The sequence below is a fragment of the Taeniopygia guttata genome, chromosome 33 (assembly GCF_048771995.1).
Source record: "Taeniopygia guttata chromosome 33, bTaeGut7.mat, whole genome shotgun sequence".
Taxonomy (NCBI): Eukaryota; Metazoa; Chordata; class Aves; order Passeriformes; family Estrildidae; genus Taeniopygia; species Taeniopygia guttata.
In genome coordinates, this window is record NC_133058.1 from 3,269,123 (window position 1) to 3,277,989 (window position 8,867).

At 53.4% G+C, this 8,867-nt stretch overlaps 1 pseudogene; it reads left to right on the forward strand.

Annotated features, from left to right (window-relative positions):
- Nucleotides 1-2,384: 2,384 nt before the first annotated feature.
- LOC140681246 (olfactory receptor 14C36-like) lies at nucleotides 2,385-3,403 on the forward strand (annotated as a pseudogene).
- Nucleotides 3,404-8,867: the final 5,464 nt, after the last annotated feature.

Consider the following 8,867-nt stretch of genomic DNA (forward strand, 5'->3'; position numbering starts at 1 on the left):
CACTCCACCATATTCCCCCCCAGTCTTCTTTCCCTAACATCCTAGGTCCCAGGCTGTCTCTCTTCCTCTCTTTCAAACCAAGGAGGAATAATGTTTTCACAAAGCTTTCATTTCTCAAGGAAGGGTTAAAAGTCCCGACTCCCTGGATGGCTCTTGGCCCAGGCTCCAGCTCCCACACTGAGCACACTTCCCCCCCCCTCCTTCTCTGCCAGAGTACTGTCGGCACTGTCACTGTCCCTTTCTTTCTTGAGAGAGAGATTCTGGGGGAAAACGCAAACATCCCAGATTTCCTCCACCCTTCATCTGCAGTGGGACAGCCCAGTTCCAGTCCCTCCATCCTTCGGCCTTACCTCAGCCAGGCCACATGGCTTCCCCTCCCACACCCAGCCACGGGCTGGGCAGGTGAGAGTCTGCACTGCACCCTGACCGGAACCAAAGAGAGAAAGTTCTCCTGGGAATTCTGCTTTTAACCCCTCTGTGTTCTCAGAGGCGTGTCCACCCTCAATTGGTCACCCCAAGTGTCAATATCCAACCCTGACCCCTGGCTGGATTGATCTCTTCCTTCCGAGAAAATTATTTTCCGCGTCAAACCCGACAGGGCCTCAGCACAAAGCCCCAGAGGGTCATTAAAGTCCTTGTGCTGTGTCTGTGCTGCTGAGCTGGGCCAGGCTCCTGGCACAGAAGCAGCTCCTGACAACCAAGAAAAGATTGAAAAGCACATTTCTCTTGCTGAGCAGCTCTTCTCCCAGCCCAGCAGGGCTGGGGCACTGCCTGCAGCCAGCCCGGGCACAGCACAGAGGCACAGAGAGCTTCAATCAGTCAGGGCTGGGAAGGGGCTGAGAAGTGCCTGGGCAGAATCACTGCCAGCCCTTGGCACAGGAACCTCTGGCTGCAGGACAATGCAGCTGCAGCTCCTGGAGTGATCTCCTGCAGCTGGAACATCCCAATGCCCACAGACCCTGTGAGTACAACTCTGAGTATTTCTGGTGCAGGGCAGGTGAAATGCTCATAAAGCTCTGAGATGCTGAGGGGTTCTGATCAGTCATAGAATTTTTCCAAGACAACGATTTTGATAAAAAGGAGGAAATTTCCTAAGGCTTTTTATTCAGTTTCCTATTATTGAAGAGTGACAGGGAAGGGGGGTAAATATTAATGGTGGTTTATGAATTTTGACAAGTGCGTGAGATATCCAAACTGTTATTTTAGTGATCAATAGGTTCACAAGTGATCCCTCATGTGCTTTCAGCCACTCTGCCCATGGACAGCACCAGCATCACCTTTGCTGGAGCCATCAGGCTCAGTCTGAGCTGTCCTTGCTGAAAGCTGCAAACAGAACCTGCCCCCAGCCAGTGCCCTGCAAACAGACAGGGTTCTGTCACACCAAGGAGAGTGCACAGAGATTTGGGGTCTGGGAGTGCTGGCAGGGAGAGATCAAGCACAGGGAAACACCTGCAGGAGGAAAATCTCCTGGAAGCAGAGAGAAGATCAGGGAAGGAGAGAAAACAAAACCCAGAAATGCTGAGGCAGGGGAGTTTAGAGATGTCCAGAGGAGCCCCTCCAGTGCAGCCCCTCCCTCTGCACAAGCCCCCTCCCTCCTGTGCCCCAGCCAAGCCTCTGCCCTCAGGGCCGGGGCTCCAAGGCGTTCAGCCCCTCCTGCGCAGGCAGAGCTGCAGCAGAGCCGTGGGGCAGCTCTGCAGCCCCGGGCCCAGTTCCCTCTGCAGAGCACAGGGCTGGGAGCAGCTGCCCGGCACGGGGGGCTCTGGCAGGGGGCACAGCTGGCTCAGGGTGACACAGCTGTCCCCAGTGCCCGGCTCTGGGCAATGCTGGCAGTGCAGCCAGGGAAGGAGCTGTGTGTCCCTTCATCCAGTGCCATCAGAAGGACGCTTGGAAGCCTCCCTGAGATTTCAGTCCAAGATGGGAGCTTCAATGCAGGGTGCAAACCTGTCCTAGAGCACATCTGAGTTATAAGATTGATGGGGAAAGCCAGAGGTGTTTTGACACTGAAAATGCTGCTGGGTTGGTGAAATGAGCAATGTGAGTCCTTGGCTCCTAATGTGGAGCTGGGCTGTGGTTGATCCATCTGCTCTCAGCAGTACCTGGAGATCTTTAAGGAAAACTTGGGAATGTGAACATCCTCCATTTGAGAATGGTGAAAGCCCAGAGAAACTCTTGAGAGAGTAAACTGACAGACCATCTCTCCTCACTCTCCACTCGTCCTCTTGCCTCAGGAAACTCACTTTGTTCTACCATGGGCAGCAGAAATGCTGAGGGTTTCCGATATCCAAGAACATCAGGACAGATACAGGGAAGATTATAAAGAAAACCTCAGAATTCTTAAACACAGAAGTGTGTCTGTGTGTGTCACTGAGGAGGGTGTATGGGAAATGGCTTTGATTTTGGTTACAGGTATCTCCGCTAACTCTTCAGTGTCCTTTTTTCCACAGCAGTACCCAAAGTCCAACCACAGCAAATGTCCAACAGCAGCTCCATCAGCCACTTCCTCCTGCTGGCACTGGCAGACACGCGGCAGCTGCAGCTCCTGCACTTCTGCCTCTTCCTGGGCATCTCCCTGGCTGCCCTCCTGGGCAACGGCCTCATCATCAGCGCCGTAGCCTGCGGCCACCACCTGCACACGCCCATGTTCTTCTTCCTGCTCAACCTGGCCCTCAGCGACCTGGGCTCCATCTGCACCACTGTCCCCACAGCCCTGCACAATTCCCTCTGGGACACCAGCACCATCTCCTACACAGGATGTGCTGCTCAGGTTTTTCTGCTTATCTTCTTTCTTGGATCAGAGTATTTCCTCCTGACCATCATGTGCTACGACCGCTACGTGTCCATCTGCAAACCCCTGCACTACGGGACCCTCCTGGGCAGCAGAGCTTGTGCCCACATGGCAGCAGCTGCCTGGGCCAGTGCCTTTCTCAATGCTCTGCTGCACACAGCCAGTACATTTTCCCTGCCCCTGTGCCATGGCAATGCCCTGGGCCAGTTCTTCTGTGAAATCCCACAGATCCTCAAGCTCACCTGTGCCAAATCCTACCTCAGAGAACTTGGACTAATTGCTGTTACTGTGTCTGTGGGATTTGGTTGGTTTGTGTTTATGGTTTTCTCCTATGTGCAGATTTTCAGGGCTGTGCTGAGGATCCCCTCTGAGCAGGGACGGCACAAAGCCTTTTCCACCTGCCTCCCTCACCTGGCTGTGGTCTCCCTGTTTGTCAGCACTGTAATATTTGCTTACCTGAAGCCCCCCTCCATCTCCTCCCCATCCCTGGATCTGGCCCTGTCAGTTCTGTACTCGGTGGTGCCTCCAGCCCTGAACCCCCTCATCTACAGCCTGAGGAACCAGGAGCTCAAGGCTGCAGTAAGGAGATTGATGACTGGATGCTTTCAGGGACATTAAAGTGATTGGCAATTTCTGCAAATCAATTTAAATACAAGTCATCTGTGGTACTTCTTGTTGCTTTAACTGTGGGGATTTTTTTCCCCTTTTACTTTCTTCATATTGTCCACAATAAATATAATTTTAGTTCCATTTCTCATATTGTTACTCAACATATCCCCTGTGCCCACAGACTGTGTCAATTAGGGGCTGCACTCTTGGTGGCTTCAAAGGAACTAAAGGATGTCCCAGCACAGTTTTCTGCAGAGATGCCCTTTTGCTGCCTTCTCTGGAGCTGCAGCAGCAATGTCTGTGTGCAGAGCTGGGGCAGATCAGTGCTGGCACAGCAGCTCTGCTCCTGCTGGCCACACCATTCCTGATCCAGGCCAGGAGCCATTGGCCTTCTTGGCCACCTGGGCACACGGCTGGCTCATGTCCAGCCTGCTGTCCATCAGTCCCTGCAGGTCCCTTTCTGCCTGGCTGCTGTCCAGCCCCTCTGTCCCCAGTATGTAGCACTGCAGGGGTTGTTGTGGCCAAAGTGCAGGACCCGGCACTTGGACTTGTTAAATCTCACCTTGTTGGATTTGGGCCCTGGATCCAGCCTGTCCAGGGCCCTGTGCAGAGCCCTCCTACCCTCCAGCAGATCAACACTCACACCCAGCTTGGTGTCATCTGCAAAGATGTCCTTGGTTCCATGTGTCCCTTCAGTGTCACAAAGTCCCTTTGGTTACACCAGGCCCTGCACTGTCACACTGGTCTCCTTGGTTCTATGGGGCCCCAAAATGTGACAATGGACTCCTTGGTTCCATGGGGGTTCACAGTGTCACAATGTTCTCGTTGGTGCCGCAGTTTCTCAGTGGCCCCTCGGTTCCATGGGGCCCCAGGATGTCACAAAGGCCCCATGGTCACATGAGGCCCCACACTGTCACAATGCTCTCTGTGCTTCCACAAGTCCCTTCAGTGTCACAATGTCCCCTTGGTTCCATGAGGCCACACAGTGTCACAAGGGCCTTCCAGATTCCTGGAGGCCCCAGAGTGTCACAGTGGCCCCTTGGTTACACAAGGTCCTGCAGTGTCACAATGTCCCCTGGGTTCCATGAGGCCCCGCAGTGTCAGAAGGGCCCCTTGGTTCCCCTGGGCCCTGGACTCTCCCAATGCTCTCCGTGGTTTCGCAGTGTCACAGTGGTGAAACCCCTCGGTCACACGAGGCCCTGCAGTGTCACCATGGCCTCTGTGGTTCCACCAGGACCCAGTGTCACGGGGACTCCCTGGTTCCATTGGGCCCCAGAGCACCACAATGGAGCCCTGGTTCTATGGGGCTGCACAGTGTCACCATGGTCCTCTTAGTTCCACCAGGCCCTGCAGGGTCACAACGGCCCCAGAGTGTCCCAATCATCACAGAATGACAGAATCAAATAGGCTGGAAAAGACCTTTGGGACAATCAAGTTCAACTGATGCCCTAATACTGCCTTGTCACCCAGACCATGCCACTGAGTGCCACTGGAGAGGGACAGTGACTCTGCCACCTCCCCCCTGGCCTGCCCATTCCAGTGCCCACTCACCCTTTCTGTGAAGAACTTCTTCCTCTTGTCCAGCCTAAACCTCCCCTGGTGCAGCTGAAGGCTGTGTCTTCTTGTCCTGCCCTCCAGCAGACCCACACTCACACCCAGCTTGGTGTCACCTGCAAATTTGGGGATGGTGGGCTCAATCCCCTCACCCAGATCATCGGTGAAGATGTTAAACAGGACTGGGCCCAACACAGATCCCTGGGGACAGCACCAGGGACTGGACACCAGCTGGGTGCAGCACCATCCCCACCCCTCTCTGGGCCCAGCCTCCAGCCAGCTCTTCCATCTCCCAGCCAGGAGGGAACCCGCCCAAGCCGTGGGCTGCAGCTTTTCCAGGGAATGCTGTCAGAGACAGTGTCCAAGGCTTTGCTGAAGTCCAGATGGACACATCCACAGCCTTTCCCACATCCACAGGTGGGTCACCTGGTTATAAAAGGAGATCAGGGTGCTCAGGCAGGACCTGCCCCTCTTAAATCCACGCTGGCTGGCTCTGACCCCTCGGCCATCCTGTGGGTGCCCTGTGGTGGCACTCAAGGTGATCTGTTCCATAACCTTGCCGGGCACCGAGGTCAGGCTGACAGGCCTGGAGTTCCCCAGATCCTCCTTCCAGCCCTTCCTGGGGATGGGCTCACGCTGGCACCTCCAGTGCTCTGGGACCTCCCTGGTGAGCCAGGACTGATGGTAAATGGTGGGGAGCAGCTTGGGGAGCTCATCCACCAGCTCCCTCATCCCCCTAGGATGGATCCCATCCCATCCCATACACCTGTGAGCGTCTGAGTGGCTCAGCAGGTCAGCAGCTGCTTCCTCCTGGATTACAGGGGGCTGTTCTGCTCCCTGTGCCCATCTGCCAGCTCAGGAGAACTCTTGTCCTGAGGACAACCTGTCCATGTATTGAAAATTGAGACAAACAAGGTGTTATGTAGTTTGTCCTTTTCCTTGTCTTGGGTTACTCTATTCTCTGCTGCATCCAATAAAGAGTAGAAATTCTCCTTCCCCCTCTTTTTGCTGTAATTTTTTTTTAATAAAAACTATTTTTATTCAGTTTACAAAAGCTGCCAGGTTAAGTTCTAATTGAGCTTTCATGTCCCAGCTTCTCTCTCTGAATGACCTTTCAACATCCTTAAATGTTGGAATCTGTGGGTATTGATGATTCCAATATTGTAGAAAGTCTCTGTCTTTCTGCCCCGTTGCCAAAGAAGAAGCCATAATTCGTCTGTGCTGTTTCCAAGGTTGTTTATTCTGTTTATCTCTAACATGTTCTGCTGCCCTGCCGCAGCTCTGTCCTGCAGGGCAGCGTGTGGGGCTCTGCCCCCAGTGGGATGTTACAAACATTAAATACCAGAAACTACGTGTGCTGGATTTACAATAACGTGCAAATATCTGTCACATACGTTGGACAGTGTGTCCCCAGCCTAAACCAATAGAAAAATGCCAACACTACAGTGAAATATGGAGGGCATGAAGAAGGAGGAAAAGGACAAGACACACCCAATTTCCTCCATCTTGTCCCCTCTGAACCCCTAATCTAGAAACCTTAAATTTTACTTTTGCACCCATGCCACACTTAATTATTCCTTATATAAAACACTCAGAGCTTGTAATTCATCCTGTAAGATTGAAAACTCTTTTCCATGGACAGAAATCAGAGACAGAGTCTCTCGGGGCTCTGTACAGGGCGGTTCCCGACCCCCTGCCAGGGTCCCAGGCAATCCAGGGCAGACAGAGGGAAGCCCTGGATTCCCACACTTAAACACTTCCTGATTTGCAAGTAATTTCTTCACCTGAGTTCCCACAAAAGCTCCATGGGCAGCCAGGACAGTCATTTTCCTCACCACCTCATCTTTTGCCACACTGGGACAGGCTGCTCCTTCCCCCTTAAGATTACTTTCCTGAAATGTGTCCATCCTCCCTGGACCCCTTTGTTTTTAAGGGCTGTTTCCCTTAAAAATCAGTACCTGATTTGGTACTCCCCAAATCAGCATCCTAAACAGGCCAAAGTCTGCCCTTCCTAATTCCAGCGCAGAAATTTTGTTGCTGCCCCTCCTTCTTTCACAGATCATTGAAAACTTGATTATTTCATGGTCCCTGTGCCCCAGGCAGCCTCCGACCCCCACATCTGCCACCAGCCCTTCTCTGTTTGTGAACAGCAGGAGACAGAGCTTTCCTTGGGAGTGCAGTGTTACCAAAAATTCGGTAAAACAGAAAACTCCTTAACACCAGTGCAGCATTAAGAAACAGCATTCTTTATTCAGCTGGATGCACAGGGGATCCCTCCTCCCAAAGCCAAACATGCTGAGTGCAGGAAAGTTTCTGTTCATATTCTGTATTTTGCACACATATTCGTTGATTGTCCTGGACTAAACACACATCTGATAATCATTTCCCCAGAATCATTAACATATTTCCCCTCCCCTTTACCCATATGTTCTGTCCTGGGGGTCTCTCTGGTGGTCCCTGGTGGTCGTGGACCCCAATATTCCCGTGGGCCTGGCTGAGCTGGCAGGACACTGAGGCTGGTGAACTTCCAGTTCCCCTTCTCCCACAATGGGCATTGTGTGGTTTCCATGGGCCTGGGGTTTTGGAGAACAAGCTCCAGGCGTCAGCTCAGCTGGTGGAGACAATTTATCACCTGGTGACATGAGGTCACAGAGTGGGCTATGACATCACAGAGTGGGTTATGTGAGGTCATCGAGCAGCTACGGCATCAAAGACTGTCTCTGTGACATCACAGAGCTGGCTGTGACATCGCAGAGTTGGCTGTGACATCAGAGACCTGCTGTGTGACATTAGAGATTGGGCTGTGACCTCACAGAGCAGGCTGAGACATCAGAGAGGGGCTGTGTGACATCCCAGGAGGGCTCTGTGAGGTCACTGGGCTGCTCACTCCGCCCCAGCTTCCCCTCACAGTTTCTCCCAACAAGTCCAATGCTGTTCATGCCCAGCAGGGTCCCTGTCCCCCAGTATCCCCCCAGTCCCCCTGGAGCCACAGCCTCCACCAAAGGATGTTCTACAGGATCCACCCCAGAGCCTGACATGGGGACGAGGAGCCAGGGCTGTGTGACCAGGACATCAAGGACATGGATTATCCAGGTCCCTGTGGCCTGGGTTGGGTTCCCCAGGGCAGGAAAGTTGTCTGGCAGCTGGAGCAGGGTTAGGGAAGGGCCTCCAAGGTGGGGCTGGAGCCCTTGGGCTGTGAGCAGAGGCTGAGGGAGCTGGGCTTGTCCAGCCCGGAGCAGGGAAGGCTGAGGGGCTCCTCATCCCAGCCTGGCAGTGCAAGCGAGGAGGGGATGGAGAACACAGAGCCAGGCTCTTCACCAGGGGCCTGGTGGGAGACAAAACCCAAAAGCAGCCTGACCCTCTTCTCCACACACCACTGACAGTCTGCAAACTGGGAATTGTTTGAGCTGCTTTACCCCCACTCCAGGATGAGCATCCTGATACAAAAATTTAATTCAGTTTATATCTATGACAGAATCATGTTTTCAGAAGTAAATTTTCATTTGGAAATCATTTGGGGATGGTGGACTCATTAGACACTTCTGGGACGTTGCACATAGCTCAAGGATGAGTGCGATTGTTATTAAATTGTGTCCTGTTCAGCTGTGGTCTGTTGGTCATGAGGAGAAACTTTCTGTGCCTCTGAGTCTCACCAGTTCCTGACCCCCAAAGGACACAAACCTGATGAGTTGTGGTTCCCACTCCAGTGGTGGCACTGGGACCTCCCTCCATCCCCAGAGCAGAGCTCCCTTGTCCCAGAAAGTCCCTGGCAATGCAGGGATGAAGGAAACAGAACAGGCTGTGGGGATCAGGGGCAGGGCACGGCCAGGGATTTGGGGTGGTTGTGAGCCCAGGGCAGGACCCGGCCCTTGGCCTTGGTGAACCTCATCCCATTGTCCTGGGCCCATGGCTCCAGCCT